The sequence below is a fragment of the Eschrichtius robustus genome, chromosome 18 (assembly GCF_028021215.1).
Source record: "Eschrichtius robustus isolate mEscRob2 chromosome 18, mEscRob2.pri, whole genome shotgun sequence".
Classification (NCBI taxonomy): Eukaryota; Metazoa; Chordata; class Mammalia; order Artiodactyla; family Eschrichtiidae; genus Eschrichtius; species Eschrichtius robustus.
The window spans coordinates 11784821-11808949 of record NC_090841.1 but is presented as its reverse complement, the minus strand read 5'-3'; the positions used below and the strand labels follow the sequence as shown (position 1 = coordinate 11808949).

At 35.8% G+C, this 24129-nt stretch overlaps 1 protein-coding gene and 1 pseudogene across 3 annotated transcripts in view; both read right to left on the bottom strand.

Annotated features, from left to right (window-relative positions):
• The window catches only part of NBEA (neurobeachin), a 607091-nt gene that overhangs the window by 501896 nt on the left and 81066 nt on the right, over nt 1–24129 (bottom strand). The window lies entirely within an intron of this gene.
• Nucleotides 17028–20009, bottom strand: LOC137752250 (Y-box-binding protein 1 pseudogene; annotated as a pseudogene).

Sequence of the window (24129 nt, the reverse complement as noted above, 5' to 3'; positions counted from 1 at the left end):
GGATTTTTTAAAAAATTTGACATCAAAAGCAAAGGCAACAAAAGCAAAAATTAACAAGTGGGACTATATCAAACTACAAAGCTTCTGCACAGCAACAAAGGAAACCATCAACAAAATGAAAAGGAAGCCTACCAACTAGGAGAGAGTATTTGCAAATCATGTATCTGATAAGGGGTTAATATATAAAATATAAAAAGAACTCATATAACTTAACAGCAAAGAAACAATTCATTTAAGAAATGGGCAGAAGATGTGAACAGACATTTTTCTGAAAAAGACATAAGACACAGATGGCCCATTTGTCAGAGATGACAAATGTTGGTGAGGATGTATAGAAAAGCAGAGAATGGCAAGGATGTCCAGGGATAAATGAATGAACAAAGAAAAAGTGGTATATATGTACATTGAAATGTTATTCAGCCATTAAAAAAAAGAATGATATCTTGCCATTTACAACAACATGCATGGACCTTAAGGGCATTATGCAAAGTGAAATAAGTCAGACAGAAAAAGACAAATATCGTATGATCCCACTTGTGTGTGGAACCTAAAAAAAATAATAATAATAAAACAACGAACTCATAGATACAGAGAACAGATAGGTGGTTGCCAGAGACAAGGAGGAGGGGGGTGGAAAAATGGATGAAGGGGGTCAAAAGGTACAAACTTCCAGTTATAAAATGAGTAAATCATGGGAATGTAATACACAGCACGGTGACTATAGTTAACAATACTGTATGATATATTTGAAAGCTGCTAAAAGAATAGATTTTAAAAGGTCTCATTACAAGAAAAAAATTTTGTAACTATGTATGGTGATGAATGTTAACTAGACTTATTGTGGTGATCATGTTGCAATATATTCAAATATCCAATCATCATGCTGTACACCTGAAACTAATATAATGTTACATATCAATTATATCTTAATTTTTAAAAGTCAACAAAGTAAAATGAAAAAAGGAAGTTCTGTAGAGAAATTTACATAGCAAACTAAAGATGAGATCATGAGTAGAAGAATTAAGATTACACAAAAAGGTTTGAACTGGGTGTGCATACTTCAGATATCTTGATTATCATCCGTAACTGTTGCTTTTCCAATTGTTTTGTTGTAGATAGGGCCCGTGGGAAATATCTAAAGGCTTCAGCAGAAATATTGTTCATTATGAAGCATAAGTCAATATAAGGTAGGTCTATCCTAACACTATCCCCAAGTATCTTATAAAACATTTTACTCATGAAGCATGTATCCAACGATCAGATTATTCTGATGCTCCAGTTTTTGGTTTTTTTGTTTTGTTTTGTTTATTTTAGGGCCACTTTCTAGAGGAGATTTTGCTTCCTAATTACAGACTTTCCTTATTGGTAATTTTTAAAAATAAAATGTGGGCATTTCTGACAAATTTATACAAAAACTCTTTTTCAATTAGTAAATCAAATATAAATAGCCCCATTAGATGATTTTATGCTGGTGTAATAAGAATCCTTCAAATACGGTATTGCTAATAGGATGATTTTTTTCAGCTGCAACAGATATTCATTCTTCGAACATGAATTCATATTAATAATGTTTACTCACAAATTTCTGCCCCAACAGTGAAATGCATGAAATAGTGAATCTAAGCAACATGCCACAGTGTTCACTAATAATGAAGCATTTTAAATTTAAAAATGTATCCTAAAATATAAGCGACACCAGCAAAAACATGGCAAATTAGATTACTTGCTTGCTTAAAATACGCTAAGATTACAGTCCTCCATATTAATTTAAAACATAAAATGTAATGTTAACTCTCCTTTTATGAGCTTTCAAAATAAATCTATATTTTAAGAATTTATTTTCCTAAATAAAATTCTATGCTTATGGCAGCGGTCCCCAAGCTTTTTAGCACTAGGGACCAGTTTCATGGAAGACAACTTTTCCATGGACCAGGGGTCGGGGAATGGTTTCAGGATGATTCAACTGCATTACATTTATTGTGCACTTTATTTCTATTATTACTACATTGTAATATATAATAAAATAATTATACAACTCACCATAATGCAGAATCAGTGGGAGCCCTGCGCTTGTTTTCACTTGCCATTCACTGACAGGGTTTTGATTTGAGTCTGCAAGCAATTGTTTATTATGATCTCTGTGCAGTCAAACCTCTCTGCTAATGATCATCTGTATTTGCAACTAATCCCCAGCACTAGCATCACTGCCTCAGCTCCACCTCATCATCAGGCATTAGATTCTCATAAGGAGCACGCAACCTAGATCCCTTGCATGCGCAGTTCACAGTAGGGTTCTTGCTCCTATGAGAATCTAATGCCTCCACTGATCTGACAGGAGGCGGAGCTCAGGAGGTAATGTGAGTGATGGGCAGCGGCTGTAAATACAGATAAACCTTCACTCACTAACCCGCCGCTCACCTCCTGCTGTGTGGCCGCGTTCCTAACAGGCCACGGACGGCTACCGGTCTGTGGCCCAGGGGTTGGGGACCCCTGGCTTATGGAACAAAAAATAATTATTAGTATTAGTATCAAAATGTCTAGGAAATAGAAATTAAAAGTATAAATAAATGTATTTCAGAATTTCTCTAAAAAGGAAGCATGTAAAAACGTTAAATATGTTATATAATCCTCAAATCGTCTGTTAACATGTCGAAGTGAGCGGGCATCAAATAACATGACTTCCTAATTCTGATGAGCTGTCATATTTACTGTTTTTAACAGAGAGATATAAGCATCCGACCCTTTGGAGAAGGATGCAGGTAAATAACATAGATAGTAAAACAGACTTTACAAAAAAGTAGATGAAAATTGTTTTTAGACCACACACACTGTTATATCTAAAATTTTGAAGAAGTTAAACCTGAAATTCTTTTCAAAGATTTAGATACCCCAAAGTCTCTGCTTGTAACCAGAATTCATGCTGAAGGCAACCATATTTAATTGATGCCTACCATTAGACAATTTTCACAGTTCACCATGCTATACCACCTAAAATTTCCAGTGGAGCTTCAAGAGCAGCTTACAAATTTCAAATTGACTCTAACCTATTGTTATATATTGCTAAACTTCTGACATTTTATTATTCTACCTGTTAAACAGCCCATCATGGGTAAAGACTGGCATAGCCATCTTTGTTTTCTTTGAAAGCTCAATCAAGAGTTGATGAGTGAGTTATTGCATCCACTATGGAAACAAGTATGGAGGTTCCTCAAAAAATTAAAAACAAAACTTCCATATGATCCAGCAATTCCACTTCTGGATATTTATCTGAAGAAAACAAGAACACTAACTCAAAAAGATATATGCACCCCCATGTTCACTGCAAAGTTATTTACAATAGCCAAGACATGGAAGCAAACTAAGTAGCCACTGATGGATGAATGAAGAAAAGATGGTATTAAGTATTCAGCTATAAAAAAAGAAGGACATCTTGAAATTTGAAACAACATGGATGGACCTTGAGGGCATTATGCCAAGTGAAATAAGTCAGAGAAGGACAAACATCACCTATCTGTGGAATCTAAAAATCGAGCTCTAGATAACAGAGAACAGACTGGTGATTGCCAGAGGCAAGGGGGGAGGGGGTGGGGAAAATGGGTGAAGGTGGTCAAAAAGTACAAACTTCTAGTTATAAGATGAATGAATGCTGGGTATACAATGCACAGCATGTTGATTATAGTTAACAATACTATACTTGAAAGTTCCTAGGAAAGTAGATTTTAAAAGTTCTTAATACACACACAAAATTATAACTTTGTGAGGTGATGGATTTGTTAATTAGCCTTATTGTGATAAATCATTTTGCAACATATACACATATCAAATCATTATGTTGTAGACCTTAAACTAAGAAATGTTATGTATCAATTGTATTCCAATAAAACTGGACACAAAGCTTTAAAAAATTTAAAAAAACAGAAATAACATATTGTCTGTACAGTACAATATAGTTAAAAGCCGTAACTTCAAAACCAATCAGACTTGAGTTTGAATCCCAACTCTGTCACCTACAGATAACCACCCACAAGTTATCTGCCTCTCATCTGCTACACACCCAATATATAAAATAATATAAATAAAGCACTATGAACAATACCTGGTACTTTTAAAGCAAAATGGTAGCTGCTATTATCACTATTTCCTTTTCTACTTAATATCATACATTTTCTTTGTTAATTTTTTTCTTAAATGTTACTCATAAAACATTTACCATAAATGTTATGGTAATGGCATATTGCACTGACGACAGTGTAATTCAGATAACTGACACAGTTGCTAATGAGGCAAAGCCTCATTGAGCAGAACTTTAATTACCCAAACTAGAATTACTTAACACAAATATGAGAAAATGTACCACAACACGGCTAAACTCAAAAAAACTAAGTTTATCTAATTGTTATATGAGCAGAGGCATGTTATGTTTCTAACACTAATCTCTGAAAACTTCACCAATGTCAAGAATATAGCCATTTTTTCATTGAATTTATGTGAGAATAATATATATTTGACAAAACCTATTGCTTTCCCCAGAATCATTATGTGACAAATGTTGCTGATATTAACATAGTAATGACATTCCAATATTCAAGGAATCATATTTTCTGATGTATAATTAAGAGAATGTTGCCACTTGTACATTGTACAATGATTTTCTCCTCAAAATGAATAAATAATCCATCTGAATTCATTAAAAAATCATCATTCAAACTCTAATATCTCCAAACTACTCAAGGAAAATACATACATAGGATCAAACCATTCTCTTGCTACAAATTTTTTGATAATTCCACATGACTGGAAAATCCAAATTCATTGTTTTGATATTCAAAACCTTCAATCACTTGGTTTCAACCTATGATAATCACCCTCGCATTCTACCATAAATCACACCATCTACTCTGTATTCTCCCATGAAGCCATGCCTGATTATGGATCAATCCATAAACACATCCTGTACTCCCTTGCTTCTATCCCTTCAATCATGCCCACTGTCTCACATTCTATCATCACATCCTGCTCACCCTCTCAATTATTTATTTTTTTCAAGAACCCTGAAAAATTTCCTCTCTATGAAGAGTTCCTAAATCTTCTGCAGCTGGAATTAATCATCCTTCCCCAAAACGTTAATAGTATTTGCATTATGTTTCCTTTGTGGTACACATGTCAACTTTTAATTATAAACATTTACAGATACAATTATTCTCATAAATAAAGTATAAGCTTAACCATTTTTAATCCCCAAAGCTTTATAACAGCTCCTTGAATATAACAATTATTCAATATATTATTGCATTTTATTCAATCACATGCCCTACAATCATTATTACCAGATCCTGATAAGAAAGAATGTAGAGGAAAAAAAAGATTACAGTCACAAGCATGCCAACAAAGGGCAAATAGATTAACATAGAGTATTTCAATGCAAGAAGTGAAGTCAGTACTTCAACATAGTTGAAAATGACTCAACCTATCAAATCTTAAAAAGTTGTAACAGTGACATATATCAAATTAGCAGAAGTGCCAAGTACCAGCACTATAATTACTGCAATATTTCAAATACTGAACAAGAGAAACACATCACTAATACAAACCAATATCTAAAAGAAATATTAAACATAATGTTAATAAACTACTTACACCAAATTAAGCAATCATTTACAAATATCAAGTAATTTTATGTAACTCATTCTTCTAATATAAGAAAAGTTGTTTTTTTGTTTTTGTTTTCTTTTTGGCTGCACCACAAAGCTTGCAGGATCTCAGTTTCCTGACCAGGGATTGAACCCGGGCCACGGCAGTGAAAGCCTGGAATCCTAACCACTAGGCCACTAGGGAACTCCCCAAAGATTTTTTTTTTTTTTTTAATATGCATGTAGTTGCACAGAAGAATGGATATTTTGGTAGGCTGAAAGTTTTAAAAATTAAATTGCAGGGCTTCCCTGGTGGCGCAGTGGTTGAGAATCTGCCTGCCAATGCAGGGGACACGGGTTCGAGCCCTGGTCTGGGAGGATCCCACATGCCGCGGAGCAGCTAGGCCCATGAGCCACAATTACTGAACCTGCGCGTCTGGAGCCTGTGCTCCGCAACAAGAGAGGCCGCGATAATGAGAGGCCTGCGCACCGCGATGAAGAGTGGCCCCCACTTGCCGCAACTAGAGAAAGCCCTCGCACAGAAACGAAGACCCAACACAGCCATAAATAAATAAATTAATTTTAAAAAAAAATTAAATTGCAAAAGCAATCAATATCATAGAATGATAAAAGATACACTTTTTGGAAATGATTTGATGGGGAAAATGTGTGAATAATTACAATCTAGTAGAGGAAACCCCTGAATTGTCTACGCCACTAGTATCATTCGTTTGTTTTTGTTTTGGTTTTGGTCACACCAGGCAGCATGAGGGATCCTAGTTCCCCGACCAGGGATCAAACTCGTGCCCCCTGCAGTGGAAGGGCAGGGTCCTAACCACTGGACCGCCAAGGAAGTCCCTCATTCATTTGTTTAATAATTACTGAGCACCCGAGGATGTGGGCATAAACCTTCTCTAATTGGGTTGATACTCCAAAGTCTCAAACAACTGTGTGACCTCTGGTATCTCTCTTCTGCTGTTGGTTAACATCTTCTTCCTCCCATGGCTCACAGCATCTCAACACGGGAACCCTGACAAAGACTTCTATCCCTACCCCAAGAGCTTGCTCCTTTTCGATACCCTGCCCCACAAGTTCCAGCTGTTGCAGTACCTCAGAGCAGTAGGCCCAGCCGGCTATGCCTGGCTTCTACCTCCTTTATGCCTCAGTAAAAATACTAGCCCCAGTCAGAGAGCTGGGGTGATTAACGAGCTCATCTCAAAATGTTTTCCTCCTCTCAAGGATCTTGGGCCTGTGCTATGTGTACTGACAAATATCTAAAAACGGATGCTTTGTGTATTTTGCCCATTTTCATAGTGATTTACAGTGGTAGGGCACATCTAGTACCAGTTATTCCATTATGGACAAAATCAGAAGTCAGGTTGAATGTTTTAAAAATGAATTATAATTAAGCAAGAAATTCTGTAAACTGGATAGTAGGTTTTAAAAGATTATTTGTGAATTCTAATTGTCATCCTCATAAGTAAAAGAAACCAGTTAAAGGGTACCAACTGATTTAAAAACAACAACAACAACAGCGTTTTTCAGTTGGATGAATTCATGAAAGGTAACAGAGGGAAGCAGATTTTTTCCCCACCAAAAGAAACAAAAATCACTTAATTTTTATGAACCTAAAGCTCCTGGGGCCTCCCTGAACTGTTTTTTGGTTTTTTGTTTTTTTAATTAATTAATTTATTTAATTATTTATGTCAGTGTTGGGTTTTCGCTGCTGAGCGTGGGCTTTCTCTAGTTACGGTGAACGGGGACTACTCTGTTGCGGTGTGCGGGCTTCTCACTGTGGTGGCTTCTCTCGGTGCGAGCACGGGCTCTAGGCACGCAGGTTTCAGTAATTGCAGCATGCAGGCTCAGTAGTTGCGGCACATAGGCTCTAGAGCACAGGCTCAGTAGTTGTGGTGCACAGGCTTAGTTGCTCTGCAGCATGTGGGATGTTCCTGGACCAGGGATTGAACCCGTGTCCCCTGCATTGGCAGGCGGATTCTTAACCACTGCGCCACAAGGGAAGTGCCCCTGAACTGGTTTGAAAGCTGTCTTCTCTTCCAAGCATTTCCCAGTTCTTACAATCAGAACCCTTCTCCATGATCACATAGGACTTAGTGTTCACAGATTATACCATAACTATATTTTCATTCAACTTTACTTTTTAGCTTTTCTATGTCTTTCTCCCTTATTTGGCTGTAAGATCCTTAAAGATAATTTATAGTTTTGCATCTTCCATAATGACTATAATAGTGCTCTGTACACAGAAAAGCTTTAATAAATGTCTTCTGAATTGTAAAGTTGTATGAGAAAATTCATCATAATGTAATCATTTTCGTTTTCCCTAGTCATTTTAAAGCGACTTTTAAATGACTTTTCCTTCCTCAGGGAAAATCCAGGATTTACAGTAAAATCATCTACCCCCTAATGTTTAAGATTAAAAATATACTACCCTATTTCATCTTCCTTGATTTTGGTCTTCCTTCCGGACTCCAATCATAAAACTCTGGTTTTCTACTGTTGCTAAAGTCTACCACTTTTCAGTTTTTTGTCTGTTTAAATGTTTTTCTTCGGCTCTTTTCAGAGAGGCTGCACACTTTTCCTTGATTTACTGCATGCATAAAAGAATTGTTTGTTTTGAGAAACAAAGCAACCATTAAGTATGAATATGAAATCACCCATGTCCTTTGCCCCACAGTGAACTTGCAAGCAAGTCTTTTGAGCTGAAAGTCTTGTACTAATAATTACTGATATAACATTTTTAATAATATTCAATGAATTTAAGTAAATTTAAGTAAAAAGTCATGCAAAACACTAAAGATACCACTGTCTTCAGCTCATGATTACTATATTTTAAAAGTAATTTGTCTGAAGCAGTTTAGTGATACTTCTTACCCTTTTTTGTTTGTTTGTTTGTTTGTTTTGGGGGGTATTATACCTATGATGCTTAAGAACTCAGAGTACATGGTTTCTAAAAATAAGGACTGGAATAAAATACTGAGAAGTGTGTTGTGAAACACTGTAAATAGCTTCTCCATGTCTACATGTTAACACTGCTGAACTGTATGTACATTCCATTATCAGGTAAAAAAACCTTTACTTTCATTTGGTTCATACTGCTTACAAAGGAAGCAAAAATGTTTAATATATTCTCTTGGAAGTTATAAAATCTTTTTGGGGAAATATAACGTAAGATGTCTAATAAAACCAGTCTTATTTGGGGAAAAAAGAATGGTCTTAATTTTTTCAGTCTGTTATACAAAGATCATTATTCCGTACTTTGGCTAATTGTAGCAACACAACTTCACATCACAATTAATTATACCATATTTTAAAAATATGATTCAATTTAAATGACTGTAAACATATAATCCATTATGTACATAAAATAACTGTCTTATCTTAATCCCATTTGTGGTATTCAGAACACTTCCAAGTCTTCAAACTTATATTTTTTAAGGTATAATAAGCAGATCTGTGCATAAATATCAATATTTATTGGATTATTATTTTAAGAAGAATTTTCCAAAAGAGAATTATTATATAAAATGGTTTGAGTAGGATGGGGATGAGAATGAGGATGACTGAGAATTGGCAAGTGAGATCTTTCCAGGGTGGTAGAAATGTTCTAAAAGTGGATTGTGGTGATGTTTGCACAACTCTGTAAGCTTATATAAAATAATTTACTTGTATACTTAAAATGAGTGAATTGTATGATATGTAAACTATACTTTAATAAAGCTATTATAATTTTTTAAAGAAAAAACCATGTATGAACATATTTTGTGCTAATTATACTCAAAGGAGTAACATGACTCAGCTTTCTTAAAAATAGAACATTTTAGTATAATATTTCAATATGGAAGACTATGTGTAACAAGAGGACAATACACATTCTTTTCAAGAGCACATGGAACAACTAGCGAAGAGGACACATATTTGGGTTCATAAAACAAACTTCAGCAAATTTCCAAAGACTAAAATCATATAAATGAAATGTACGTATTAGTTGAAAAGTAAATTTAAAAGCATTCAAAGAAGAAATATAAAATATGAACTCTCTGAGATCTATTTAAAATTTTATATTTATAATTTTTATTCAGAAAACACTCTAGGCTGCAGCTTCAATGCTGAGTTCTTGCAAATATTGAAGAAAAAAATTAAAATTAAGAAAAAACCCACTCAAGTAATTTATCCAGTCAATGAACAAATAATAAGCCCTAAAAGGAGACGGGGGTAGTAGTACCCAGACATGCAGCAATATATTACCTAAAATGTCCATTTCCCAACCAAACATTGAGAGACATAGAAACAGGAAAATATGACCCATACATGGGAGAAGAAGCAGGCAACAGAAATTGCTAGTGAGAGCAATCAGATGTCAGATTTAACAGAAAAAGACTTCAAAGCAGCCATTAAAAACACGTTCAAAGAACTGAAGGAAACCATAATTAGAGGAGTAAATAGAGTTATGATGACAATGTCACATTAAATAGAGAATATCAATTAAGAGATAGATACTGATATATAGGAAAGTGAAGAGAATAAATTCTAAGAGTTCTAATCACAAGAAAAACTTTTTTTCTTTTATTGTATCTATATGAGCCGATGGATGTTAGCTGAATCTATTACAATAATCACTTCACAATATATGTAAACCAAATCATCATGCTGTACTCCTTAAACTTATACAGTGACATAGTCAATTACTTCTCAATAAACCTGGGAAAATATTAATTAATAGAATTAGTATTTTTAAATATCAATAAAATTAAAATTTAGTATTATTTTTTAAAAGAGAGAAAGATACTATAAAAACAATCCAAATGGAAATTCTGGAGTTGAAAAGTACAATGAATTGAAAAATTCTCTATAGGGTCTCAACAGTATATTTGAACAAGCAGAAGAAAGAATTAGCGAATATAAGATAAACAGATAAAGATTATGCAATCCAAAAACCAGAGAGAAAAGGGAGTGAAGAATGATCAGAGCCTCAGAGAAATGTGGGAAACAATTAACTGTACTAAGGTATGAAGAATGAGAATACCAAAAGCAGAGAAGAAAGAGAAAAGAAAAGCAAAATATTCAAAAATTTAATGGATGATAAGTTTCCAATTTATTGAAAAGCATTCATTTACCTATTCAGGAAGCCCATGAACTTGAAGAAAGATAAAAGCAAAGAAATCTACAAACAGAAAAGTCATAGTCATGCTGAAAGCCAAAGACAAGGAGAAAATCTTAAAAGCGGCAGAAGAAAAACGACTCTTTACTTAAAAGAGAACAATAATAAGATCAACAGCAGACTTCTCATCTGAAAATACGGAGGCTAGAACACAGAGGAATAAAGCATTCAAAGTACTCAAAGAAAAAATTATCAACCAAGAATTTATATCCAGCAAATCTAGCTTTTAAATCTAAAAGGAAAATAAGATACATTCCCAAATAAATAAGAACTAAGATAATTTACTGCTAGCTGACCTACCTCACAAGAAATAACAAAGGGAAGTCCTTCAAGCTAAAAGTGACAGTAATTTCAATCCACATGAAAAACAAAGAGCACCAGTAGTCATGTGGTTATAAAAGATGGTACAAATGCGTATTTATTCTCCTTTTTCCCTCTTAACAGATTTCAAAGCAATTTTATAAGATAACGTGTATATAAAGTATGGTTTTGCCTATAACATAAAAATGTAATGTATTTGCTAATAACAACACAAAGGAGGTGAGTGGGAAAGCTATATTGAGCTAAGGAAACAAGTCCAGGTGGTAAATGAACAAATGAGGAAATCCATAAATGAAAAATGAGGTTAATATAACAAAAGCTATAAACATAGTTGATTTCCTTCTCTCAGCTTCCTTAAAAGACATTCAACTATATAAAGTAATAATTATAATAATGTAATGTTGGGTTTGTAACCAACATTGTAATGTGTACTACGTAAAACTGTATCACAAAAAAGAAGAAAAACAAAATATATCTATAAGAAGTAACATTTCTATATCTCACTGGAATTAAGTTAGTATAAATCTGAAGTTGATTCTGATAAGTTAAAATTTAAATGGTAAGTCCTATAGCAACCATGAAGTAAATAAGTAAAAGAAATAGAGTGAAAAAATTCATTAAAGGTACAAAAATGCTACAATAGAAAATATTCATTTAATTCAAAAGAAAGCAGTAAAGAAGGAATAAAGGAATTAAAAAGAACATGAGACATAGGTAACAGACAGAACGACAGATGTAAATCCAACTATATCAGCAACATTAAAGGTGAATGGAAAAACAATCTGCTCAAAAGGCAGATGTTATTAGACTGGATAATAAAACAAGATCTAACAATGTATTGTCTATAGGAGGCATACTCTAGATTCAAAGTCAAAAACAGATTCAAAGTAAAAGGGAAAATTTATCAACCATCCACAAGAAAGCTGGAGTTGCTGTACTAAGCGAAAACAGACTTTAAACAAAATATGTTACTAAAGGCAGAGTGACATTTAATAATAATAAAAGAATCAATCCACCAAGAAGATAATAACATATGTGCATCTAACAACGAAGCACCAAAATACATGAAGAACTTGACAGAAATGAAGGAAGAAACATTAAGACAAGTTAAGATTAATAGTTGATGACTTCAACTCCCAGGTCGAATAGTGGATAGAACAACTAGGCAGAAGTCAACAAAGAAACATAAAACTTGAACAACACTATAAAGTGATCAGACCTAAAAGACATCTCTATAACACTACACCCCACAACAGCAAAATATACATAACTCTTAAGTGTACATCAAACATTGGATAGAGCAATGTTAAGCCATAAATCAAACCTGATTAAATTTACAAGGGTAAATATAATACAAAGTACCTTCTCTGACCAAAATGGAATCAAATTAGAAATCAATAATAGAAAGAAGTTTCATAAATTCAAAAATATTGTGGAAATAAACAACAAATTGCTAAATAAAAATGTGTCAAAAAGAAGTCAAAAGGGAAATTATAAAATGTTTTGAGATGAATGAAAATAAAGGCACAAATGCCAAAACATAAGCAGGTAAAGCAGTACTTAGAGGCAACACTGTAAGTGTTTATATTAAAAAAGACATCAAATCAACAACCAAGTCTTCCACCTTATGACATTGGATAACAAAAGAACAAACTAAACCTAAAACAAGCAGAAGGAAGAAAACACTAAGAATTACAGGAAAAATTATTGAAATAAATAAGAAAAACAATAGAGAAAACACAACAAAAACAAAAGCTGATTCTTTGTAAAGATCAAAATCGACAAACCTATACCTAGACTAATTAATATGTTAATATTACTATCTCAATAAATGATCACCTTAATAAACATGGAAAAGGCATTTGACAAAATCCAACACCCCTTTATTTTAAAAAGTGTTCAGCAAAGTAGGGATAAAATGGAGTTTCCCCAATCTGATTAAAAGCATCAATGAAAAACTCACAGATAACAACACATTTAATGCTAAAAGACTGAAAGCGTTCCCCCTAAGATCAGTAACAAGACAAGGATACCTGTGCTAATGTTCTGTTCAACATTATACTAGAGATTCTAGATAAAACTATTAGTGCTAATATTTTCAGCAAGACTGCAGGATACAGAATCATAACATAAAAATCCATTGTATACACTAGCAAAGAAAATCCGAACAGAACATTTATAAACAACTCTATTTATGAAAGCATCAAAAATAATAAAATACTAGAGAATAAATTTAACAAAAGAAGTCCAAGATTTCTGGCATATGACTTATGGCAAAAAGTACAAAACCTCTTTGAAAGAAATTAAGAAGACACGAATAAATGTAAAGACATCCCATGTTCATGGATTGGAGGACTTAATATTGTGTAGTTGGTAAGATTCCCCAAATAAAAGATTCAACACAATCTCTATCAAAATCACAGTTGGGTTTTGTTGTTATTGTTGTTGTTTTGTGTGGGTGCTTTTTTTTTTTTTCAGAAACTGACAAGTTGATCCTAAAATTTATGTGGAAATTAAAGGGACCCATCATTTCCCAATTTCAAAATGTGTATGAAATGTCCAGAATAGGCAAATCTATAGAAACAGAAAGGTTAGTGATTGCTTAGAAATGGGGTAAGGAGTGAGAGAATAAAAAGTTGAGAGCTAAGGGGTACAAGGTTTCTTTTCCGAGATGGTAGAAATGTTCTAAAATTCACTTTGTTGATAGTTGCATATATCTGTGAATATACTAAAACCACTGGATGATACATTTTAAATGGGTGAATTGAATATATGTGAATTATATCTCAATAAAGCTGGCATTAAACAAAAAAATAAAACAGAAAAATAAAATCAAAAAAATTAAAAACAAAGAAATGAAGCTCTTTTCCTCTTACTATTCCTCCTGCCTTCCTGAAAATTCATAAAGCTAACAGGTAGGGCTAAACAAGGCAGGGGTTTGCACTAGAGGTAGAGGTGAGGAGCTCACCTGGCAGTGGCCAGCAGGGTGGCAGAGCCCTGAGCTGAGTCAGGAGCATAACCAGGCAACATGGTGTCAAAGTCCTAGAGAGGTGACGAGGGTGTCCACCCAACAGGGTTATTAGCCAGGCATGGGAGACAGAGAATGAACAAAGACTGAACAAAGAACGAACAAAAACTGTTCTGTTGAGCAGACTAAAGATACAGTATAATGTAAATGTTGTGAACTAGATCATTTTCCTAAAAAGGACATTATGGGACAATTAGCAAAATTTTGATGGAGTCTGAGAATTAAATGGTAGTAACACACTGATGTTAATAATTATTATATAAAGGAATACAAACACAATATTCAGGGATGATGGGACATTATGTCAGCAATACTCTCAAATGGCTCAGGGAAAAAACTGCTTACTACTGTGCTTGTAACTTTTCTGTAAGTTTCACTTTATTTTTAAATTTAAAACTGAGAAAGAAAAAAAAAAAAGATGAAGATTCAAGAGAAAGTGACAAATATTAAAGATAAGCAAAGTAAATCAAACATGTATAGTCAAGTCTCTGAAGAAAACCAAAGCAAGGAAATAGAACAAACAGTGAACAGTATAAAAAATTCTTTGAAATATAAAAAGATACAAAACTGCATACTGAAAGTGCATACCACTTAAATGAGAAATCAACTCAGAATATTTAAGACATATCTAGCAAAATTGCTGAATTTAAACAAAATCCTTCGAACATGTGGGCAAAAAGAGCAAGTGACTTACAATAGAAAGGATATTAAACTGTCATCAGACTTTCAACAAAAATACTTTAAGCCAGAAGAAAATTAGTAACATATGTGAGATGTACAAAGAAAGGTTAGTCAAGGATTTTATAGCCAAGCAAATGGCTGTCAAACATAATGGTCCCTGATAAACTAATACTGAAATGCAGTTCTCAAAAAACATTCTTCCCATGAGTCCTTCCTGAGGAATAAACTATAGAATAAGCTTTAGATAGGCAAAACACATCAATGTAAGGAATGTGATGAACCTTAAATATATAAGTACTTTAAAACTATGACTAAGAGTTAAAATGAGAGAGAATAATATGTAATAACTATGTGCATTCACAATGTAGTTAATCCCTTGTATTAGTTTGCTAGGACTGCCATAACAAAGTACCAGAGTCCAAGTAGCTTAAACAACAGAAATTTATTTTCTCACAATTCTGGAGGCTAGAAATCCAAGATCAAACTGTCAGCAGGGTTGGACTCTGAAGCCTCTCTCCTGGGCTTGTAAATGACCCACTTCTCCTCCCTGTATCTTCATGTGTGTCTTGTGTGTGTGTCTGTGTTCTAATTTCCTCTCCTTATAACATTTATATTGTATTAGGATCCACCCTAATGACTTCACTTAACTTTACCTCCTTAAAGACCCTAACTCCAAATAGAGCCACACTGTGAGTTATTGTGAGTTGGAACGTCAACATATGAATTTTGGGGGAACACAATTCAGCCCATAATATTTATACTTCAGAAATTAAAAATGGCAAGGAGAACAGAGAGACCATATGAAAAACAAACTAACTGTTTTCAGTAATTATGTCTGTAGGGTAGTATTGGTAGTGTAGTTCTTAGACTGTTATATGTGTAATTATAGGCTTTTCTAATTCTAACATCCTCCGTGTACTTGCCAACAAGAAGTCTCAATGTGGAAGAAAGGAGATACAGATTTAACTAGGAGGAGGTCGAGATAAAACACAGCAAGTCCTAAATTTCCTATTAATAGAAACTAAGGATTCTTGGAGTACCGGCTGATTCCAGGACTGAAACAACAAAATGTTCAGAATGAACCAGAAACATCATCATAGGAAATAGCAAGGAAGCTATCAAAGACTACAGGGTCATGTCAAATGGACTAAGAGACCAACTAGAGGAGATACCCAGAGTTGGAGCAATTTGAACTTTTAAAAGAAAAACACAGTAACTGCTATAGATTGAAACACCTCAAATACATTTAAATCTAAAAGTTTATAATGACACTTTAAAAACTGGAGATCTTTGAATAATGAGAAAGTGGCATTAGATTATATTATTTCCCCTCAGTGGTCATTAGGTACATTATTAGTCAGAGCTGCTAGAGGAGAAAGTTGTTAGTATATAGAAAATGTATATTAACTGGATAAACCCAGTAGGAATTACCCATTTTAAGACCAATGGGTAAAAATTATTTGAATATGGGTAATAAAATAAGGCTCTGCTGAAGGCACTGCATTGGGGGAATAAAACCAGAACTTTGGAAAGACAGAACACTTTTCTTTCCATTCACTGAAATTCTTGCATTCTAAATATAGTATAGCTATAAAGTAATATGCTTGATATTTTAAAGCAAATATACCTAAACAAGTATGATCAAATGAGTGGTGTATTTTGCAAAAGAATCCCCTTAGAACTACTCACATACATTCTATCACTCAAAATATTCCTTATATCGAGGATTTTTTTTTTAAAAAACTAATTTCAGAATCTACAGGGTTTTTTAAAGAACTTTATTAACAGGTGCTTGAAGTTTACTGACTTTTTTGAAAAAAAAATCATGTTGTGAACTTTTATTATATTACAAATTAAAAATAAGGTTCTTAAAATCTCAACTTGAACAAATATGAAACAATTTAAAAACCTTTTAAGTTGTACTGAGAAAAACCAGCCTTAAAAAAAAAAAATGTTTGTCATCATCAAAGAGACTTTAAGTAAAGGTAGTAAAAACTCCAGCCTGCATAGGTAGTGCAGGTAATACTTCTAGCTATCTGGTCAAGGGGCAAAGAGCAAGCACTTGAGGTCTTCAGCTCCACTCTCCTTCATTTCTTATTGCTGAAACTTTACATTCATTTCTTCTTGTTGGATAGCTAAATCAGATGACGGTAGAGATGGGAAAAGTGCATTTACTCGGCCTCCGGCAAGACTAATTCTCAGCTGGTGGATCTGCTGCTTTTCTCTTTTTCCATCTTGTACGTTAGGGTTTTCTGGGGGTCTGTACTGGTAATTGAAGCTACGTCCTTAACAACGCTGAGGTGGCTGCTGACCTTAGTCTCATCTCCTTGGTTTTCCCTAGCTCCTTCACTGTGGTCCTCTCTAGGCTGTCTTGGGTGAAGTAAGCCCTTGTGGAATGGTGGTCTATAAACCACGTTACATACTCTGTCTCACTGGTCTACCTTGCTCTCTTGCACCCTGGCTGTCAGCACCTTCCATCACTTCTCCCTGCACAGGAGGGTTGTAATACTGTGGTTGACACCCGTAGGGTCTCCATGTAGTAAGATGGGCACAGTGGCCTGCTGTAGAGACTGGCCTTTGGGACCACTCTCCGATCCCTCACTCTTTCTCCATTCTCATTATTCTGGTCATTCTGCTGTTAATTGTGTAGAGCACCCCTATAATGTGGACGGTATCTATCATGGTTACATCTGCTGCATATTTACTGCCCGGCACTAGAACTCCACCAGGGCCTGGAACATTCGCTGCTTCCACACCCTTTTCTCCTTTCAGCAACATCAAACTCCAAGTTTCTCCATCTCTTACACGGCAAAGGTGCTTCCTGGAGTTATTCTTCTTTAGGGCAGACTGGTATACAAATACATCTTCTTTGGTGTTATTCCTATTGATAAAATCACATCCGTTCCTTACACTGAACCATTTTACTGTTCCCAAAACCTTCACTGTGATGGGTTTCTTGTCCCTGCAGGCAGGCGCTGCAGATGTGAAGCCACCGGGGCCACTGCTCCCCATGGTGTCGCCGGGCTGGGCCTCAGCCTGGATGCTCACGCTTGTAGTGATGGCGACTGGGGCCAGCTGAGGCAGCTGTGGCTCCTTGGGGAGATGGAGGTGCTACTCAGGGCTCCCTGGGGTCAGCTCTCCATTCCCACTACCAGCTGAACTCTACAGCATTTTAAATTATATTTTTGAAGGAGAACTGTCATCCCCAAGGGATTGATTTAATTTTGGAAAAAGAAAAAAGATTTGAAGCCATCCTTGCTGAATTAATAGGTGTCATAAAACCATCTTTCATCAAAAATACAGTTTAGCTCTAAAGTAATGAGAACTGTTTCCCTGTGTCACTTAAAAACTGACCATGCAGGCAATTCCAAAAATGAAATGCAATTAACTTGAAAAATGGTAGCATATTTTGAATATGTATATATCTTCCAAATGAAACTGGCTAAAAGGGAAAATCATTTAAAATATTATAGTTTAAAAATAAAGCTTCCCGGGCCTTCCCTGGTGGCGCAGTGGTTGAGAATCCGCCTGCCAATGCAGGGGACACGGGTTCGAGCCCTGGTCTGGGAAGATCCCGCATGCCGCGGAGCAACTAGGCCCGTGAGCCACAACTACTGAGCCTGCGCGTCTGGAGCCTGTGCTCCGCAACAAGAGAGGCCGCGACAGTGAGTGGCCCCCGCTCGCTGCAACTAGAGAAAGCCCTCGCACAGAAACGAAGACCCAACACAGCCAAAAACATAAATAAAAATAAATAAATTTAAAAAAAAAAATAATAATAATAAATAAATAAAGCTTCCCTATTTTACAGAGCAAGTTGTTTATATAACCATATTTCAAAGGCACATTAAGTACATATTACTCAGATCCTTTTATTTCTATAAAATTTTTATTTACAAATGTACTAGACATAAAAATACGTGTGACACAGTAAAAGGAAATAATCAGGAGACCAGAAGAAACCAACTACATATAAACAGTTCCTCAAAAAGAAAAAAAATGATGGAAATGGAGCGGAGGAATATCACAAAAGAAGAGATAACGTCTTGGTATGAAATGTACTATAGCAGCGGTCCACAACCTTTTTGGCACCAGGGACTGGTTTCGTGGAAGACAATTTTTCCACAGACCGGCGGGAGGGAGGTTTCTGGATGATTCAAGAGCATTACATTTATTGTGCACTTCATTTCTGTTATTATAACATTGTAACATATAATGAAATAATTATACAACTCACCATAATGCAGAATCAGTGGGAGCTTGTTTTCTTGCAACTAGATGGTCCCATCTGGGGGTGATGGGAGACAGTGACACCTGAGGTGTGTTACTTAGGTCCAGTCTACTCCGTGATCTCATTCTGGTTGCTGTCACTGCAGAAAACCCTGCTTCACAAAGATAGGATGTTGGAAATGCAAGCAGGCTTTTCAGTGCTTTTGTGGCAATCTCAGGATATTCTGCCCGACTTTAATCCAGACGTATGGAGATTTGAAGTTGTCTCCAACATACTTTTAAGGCCACTGTCATTTGCCATCTCAGGCAGTTGATCCTCTTCTAGCATGGACAAAGTCGATTCACCTGGCTTATTCACAAATAAGTGAATCTACTCCTTCCCAGTTCGGGGGTCTTTTGTGGTTGGGAAGTAATGCTCAAACTCCTCTGAAAGCTGAGATAGGTGATCATGCACCAGCTGGGAGCAAGAAGGCCCTGGCTCAGCCTATTTCAAAATCTCTGCTAATGTTTGAAACATGTCAAAAATCCCAGTGTTCACTCGTTGCCCCCATAATTCCAGTTTGGCTTAGAATGCAGCCACTTTATCTGCCGACTTGAACACAGTTGCCATTCTCCCCTGAAGTCACAGACTGAGTTCGTTGAGCAGGTTGAATACGTCACACAAGTAAGCAAGTTTTGCAACCTATTCTGTGTCACTGAAATGTGCTGCCAGTGGTGACTGTTTTTCTAAAAGAAATCTCTGGAGCAGCTTTCGGAACTCAAAAACTCTGGCCAGTGATCTACCTTTAGAAAGCCAGCTCACTTCTGTGTATAAGAGAAGACGTGTGTGCTCTGCATCCATCTCCTCACAGAGCTGCACAAACAGATGTGAGTTAAGGGCATGTGCTTTAATGTGGTTGGTAATTTTAATCACATCCTGCAAAACGCTGTTAAGTTCAGTCGACATTTTTCGTCTAGCCAGCACTTCTCTATGGATGACACAGGGCATAGACACACATTCAGAAGCGACCTCTTCGACCCGAGTAGTGAAACCAGAAAGCCGTCCAGTCACGGCAGCCACTCTGTCTGTGCATAAACAGACACAAAATGACCAATTCAGTTTTCCTGATATGTAATCATTCAAAGACTTGAATAGTTCTGCAGCTGTGGTGTTGGTTGGCAACAAAAGTGCACATAACATATCCTCAAGCACATCCTCCTGAAAAATATATCGCACAAAAACAAGCATTGTTGTCTTGTTGTCAACATCGCTAGACTCGTCAACCTGGATTGCGTACCACGGTGACTCATTAATCCTAACAATTGTGCCTCAATATCCTCTGCTATTTCATCAATTCATATAGTTATGGTGCTAGCCGAAAGAGGAACACGTGCCACCTTTTGAACTGCAGCCTCTCCTGAAAGTTCACGACAAATGTCCTTAGCAGCAGGCAGGATCAACTCTTCACCAACAGTAAAGGGCTTCTTAGCCTTAGAAATGTGCTTAGACACTAAGAATGATGCTCTCAGTGCAGACACATTTGATGAAGTGGTGGCCTTCATTAATTGCTTCTGTTCTTCATGTTCACGTTTTTTCCTTTTGAAAAACTCCAAAGCCTTGTCTTTTAATGCAGGGTGCTTGGTCTCCATGTGGTGAAGCAGTTTTGAAGGTTTCGTGGCTTCGTTGGATAGCCAGTCACCACGTATTATACAAAGCAGGCTTGGAGAACGTGAATCACCTGTTGCAATGAACCCATAATTTAAGTAGGACTCTTGGTTTTTTCTTTTAAATGTAGCTTTCTTTTTGTTGGCAGTCTTAGAGTCTTCTGCTGTCTCATCATTGGGTCTTTCCCCCTTTTCATATAAGCTCTCCAGCGACGTTTGATTTTTACTCATTTTGGCTAGGGTTAGCTTGTGGGCTTACCAAAACTGTGACTGAGACAAGTGTGCAGGGCAGGAAAGAGGCGCGTACAGAAGTGGTAAATAAAATAATGGGCGGGCCACGCGTGGACTAAATTAAGTGTCGGATTCTGACTTAAAGCCCACCACCAGATGCAGCTGTATAATTGAAGTACATCGACTCACTTGCCACTATAAAGCCTGCCACCAGATGCAGCTTAATTGTCACTTGCCACTCACCAATAGGGTTTTGATATGAGTCTGCAAGCAATTGATTTATGATGGTCTCTGTGCAGTCAAACCTCTCTGCTAATGATCATCTGTATTTGCAGCCAATCCCCAGCACTAGCATCACTGCCTCAGCTCCACCTCAGATCATCAGGCATTAGAGTCTCATAAGGAGCACGAACCTAGATCCCTCGCATGCACAGTTCACAGTAGTTCGTGCTCCTATGAGAATCTAATGCCACCACTGATCTGACAGGAGACTGAGCTCAGGCAGTAATGCAAGCAATGGGGAGCGGCTGTAAATACAGACAAAGCTCTGCTCGCTCACCCACCACTCACCTCCTGCTGTGTGGCCTGGTTCCTAACAGGCCACAGACCGCTTCCAGTCTGTGGCACAGCGGTTGGGGACCCCTGTACTATAGAATGAAACAAGCAAAACTAAACTATACGTTCAATTATAAAACATTTAATGCTTCTCTTTGAATTCTGAAAGGACACTACTGTCTTCATTAAAGTTTTTTTCCTCCCACTTCAACTAATTGCCTAAGGTGTGATAATCAAGATTACCCATGACCTCCATGCTGCTAAATTCAGTAGCCATTTTTCAGTCCTCAATTTACTCAACCTGTCAGCAGCATTTGAAAATTAATCATTTCCTCTTCCTTTAAACACTTCCAGGACACCATACTATCCTGCTTTTTCCCTTACTCCCTTGCTCTCCTAATTTTCCTTTGATGGGTCCTCCTCATCTCTGCAACCTCCGAACACTGGCTTTCCCAAGGACTCATTACTCAGTCATCTTTTGTCTCTCAACTCACTTCATTGGTACCTAAATCCAGTCTTGGGGCTTTAAATCCTGTCTATATTCTGTCAACTTTAAACTTCTATCTCCAAACTACACTTCTCCCCTAAGCTCCAGACTTATCTCATTTCTCCATTTAGATGTCTAATAGGCATTTCAAATTTAACATGTCAAAAGCCAAACTCTTGATCTTCCTCCCCAAAACTTAGTCCTTCCTAGTCTTTCCCATCTCAGTAAATAACGAATCCATCAATTCAGTTAGTCAAGCACTGGGTCACCTTTGAATCCTCTCTTGCTCCTTTACCCCATATTTATAGTGACAGAATATCCTACTCACTTTACTTCCAAAATACATCCAAAAGCTGTCCTCTTAGAGTTTTAGTTTAGGTATGCTTTATCAAAATCCAGTCAAGTCCCATTACTTCCCGCTGCTATCAGCCTTGTCTAAACTACCATCATCTTTCACCTAAGTATTTGCAAGAGCCTTCTAACTAGTCTCCCTATTGCCACTGATGCTTTTAATATTGATATCAGATCAATCCACTCAAGACTTTCCAAAGGCTTTCCGTCTCACTCAAGAGTAAACAGTAAAGTCAGAACAATCAACTGCAAGTCTTTAATTGATACCTGAATTTATCTTATACTACTCTCCCTCTGCCTCTCTCTATCCTAGTCAAAAGGAAACACAGTCACAGTGTTTTTTAATGTACCAAGTCAGATCCTACTAATGCCCTTAAGACTTGCCCTCCCATTTGCCCTGAAAGCTCTTCCCCAGATGCACGTGGCTGGTATCAACTTCATCTCCTTGAGGTCTTTAGTAAAACCTCTTCTAATCACTCTATTTTAAACTGCAGTCTACCACTTTCCCTGTTTTTTATCTGCTTTATTTTTCACATTGTACTTATCACCATCTAGCACATTATATATTTTTCTTTTTTATTTTGTTGTCTGTCTCCTCCCATGATAATGTACATCCTCCTTCCCCCCAATAAAGGCAGGAATTTTTTTTATTGAAGTACAGTTGACTTATATTAGTTTCAGATGTACAACACAGTCACTGCTTCAATAGTTTTATAGATTACACACTATACAAAGTTATTATAATATTATTTATAATATTCCTTGGGCTGTACATTACATCTATGTGACTTGTTTTATAACTGGTAGTGTGTACCTCTTAATCCCCTTGATCTATTTCACCCATCCTCCCTCCAGCAATCACTAGTTTGTTCTCTGTATCTGTGAATATGTTTCTATTTTGGTATATTTGTTGATTTGTTCTGTTTTTTAGATTCCACATATTAAGTAAAAAAATAACAGTATTTGTCTTTCTCTGTCAAAACAGGAATTCTTGTCTGTTTTATTCACTATCATATCCCTAGCCCCTGAACCCTAGGATAACAATGGCAAAAAACAATATTTAATAGTAATATTTACTAAAAGAAAGAATGACTGAAAGAGTGAATGATTCTTATTCATATTCAGTCTCCACTGGCTTGCATTAATTTATTTTGTTTTTCCTTTCTATTAAGTATGTATTGAATATATGTTACCTTTGATTTGAAAAAGAGGTCTACAGCATACGCTGTAGGGAATTTAAATAAGACTTACATTTCAAAAAAAGAAAATGATTTAAAATTTGTTAATTTTTTTGTCACGGCTACTGAATTTCAGTCAATATCATTATATTGCAGACACTTCATAAAATATGGAAAGTCTGCAACCATATAGCTCCATTTATATTCCCTCCCCAGAACCTACGTTAGAGTTGCCATATATATTACATTTATATACATTATAAACCAAAAAGACAGTGTAATAATTTTTTCTTTAATCAGTTTTATTTATTTTAAAGAAAATAACAGATAGGATATTTTATTTTTACCCATACAGTTATCATTCCTAATGGTCTTCATTCATTCCTAATGATCCAACTTTCCTTCTCCAGTCTGTAATGTACTTCTGGTAGCAACAAATTGTCTTAATTTTCATTTATAATACTTAAAGAATATATTTGCTGAATGAAAAATTCTGGGTTGACAGGTTTTGCTCCAGCTCTATGGCTTCCCTGATTTCTAATGAGAAGTGTGCAGTTACTCAAATCATTCTTTACCTTATTTGTGTCTAGTTTTTCTCTGCTTGGTTTCAAGATTTTCTC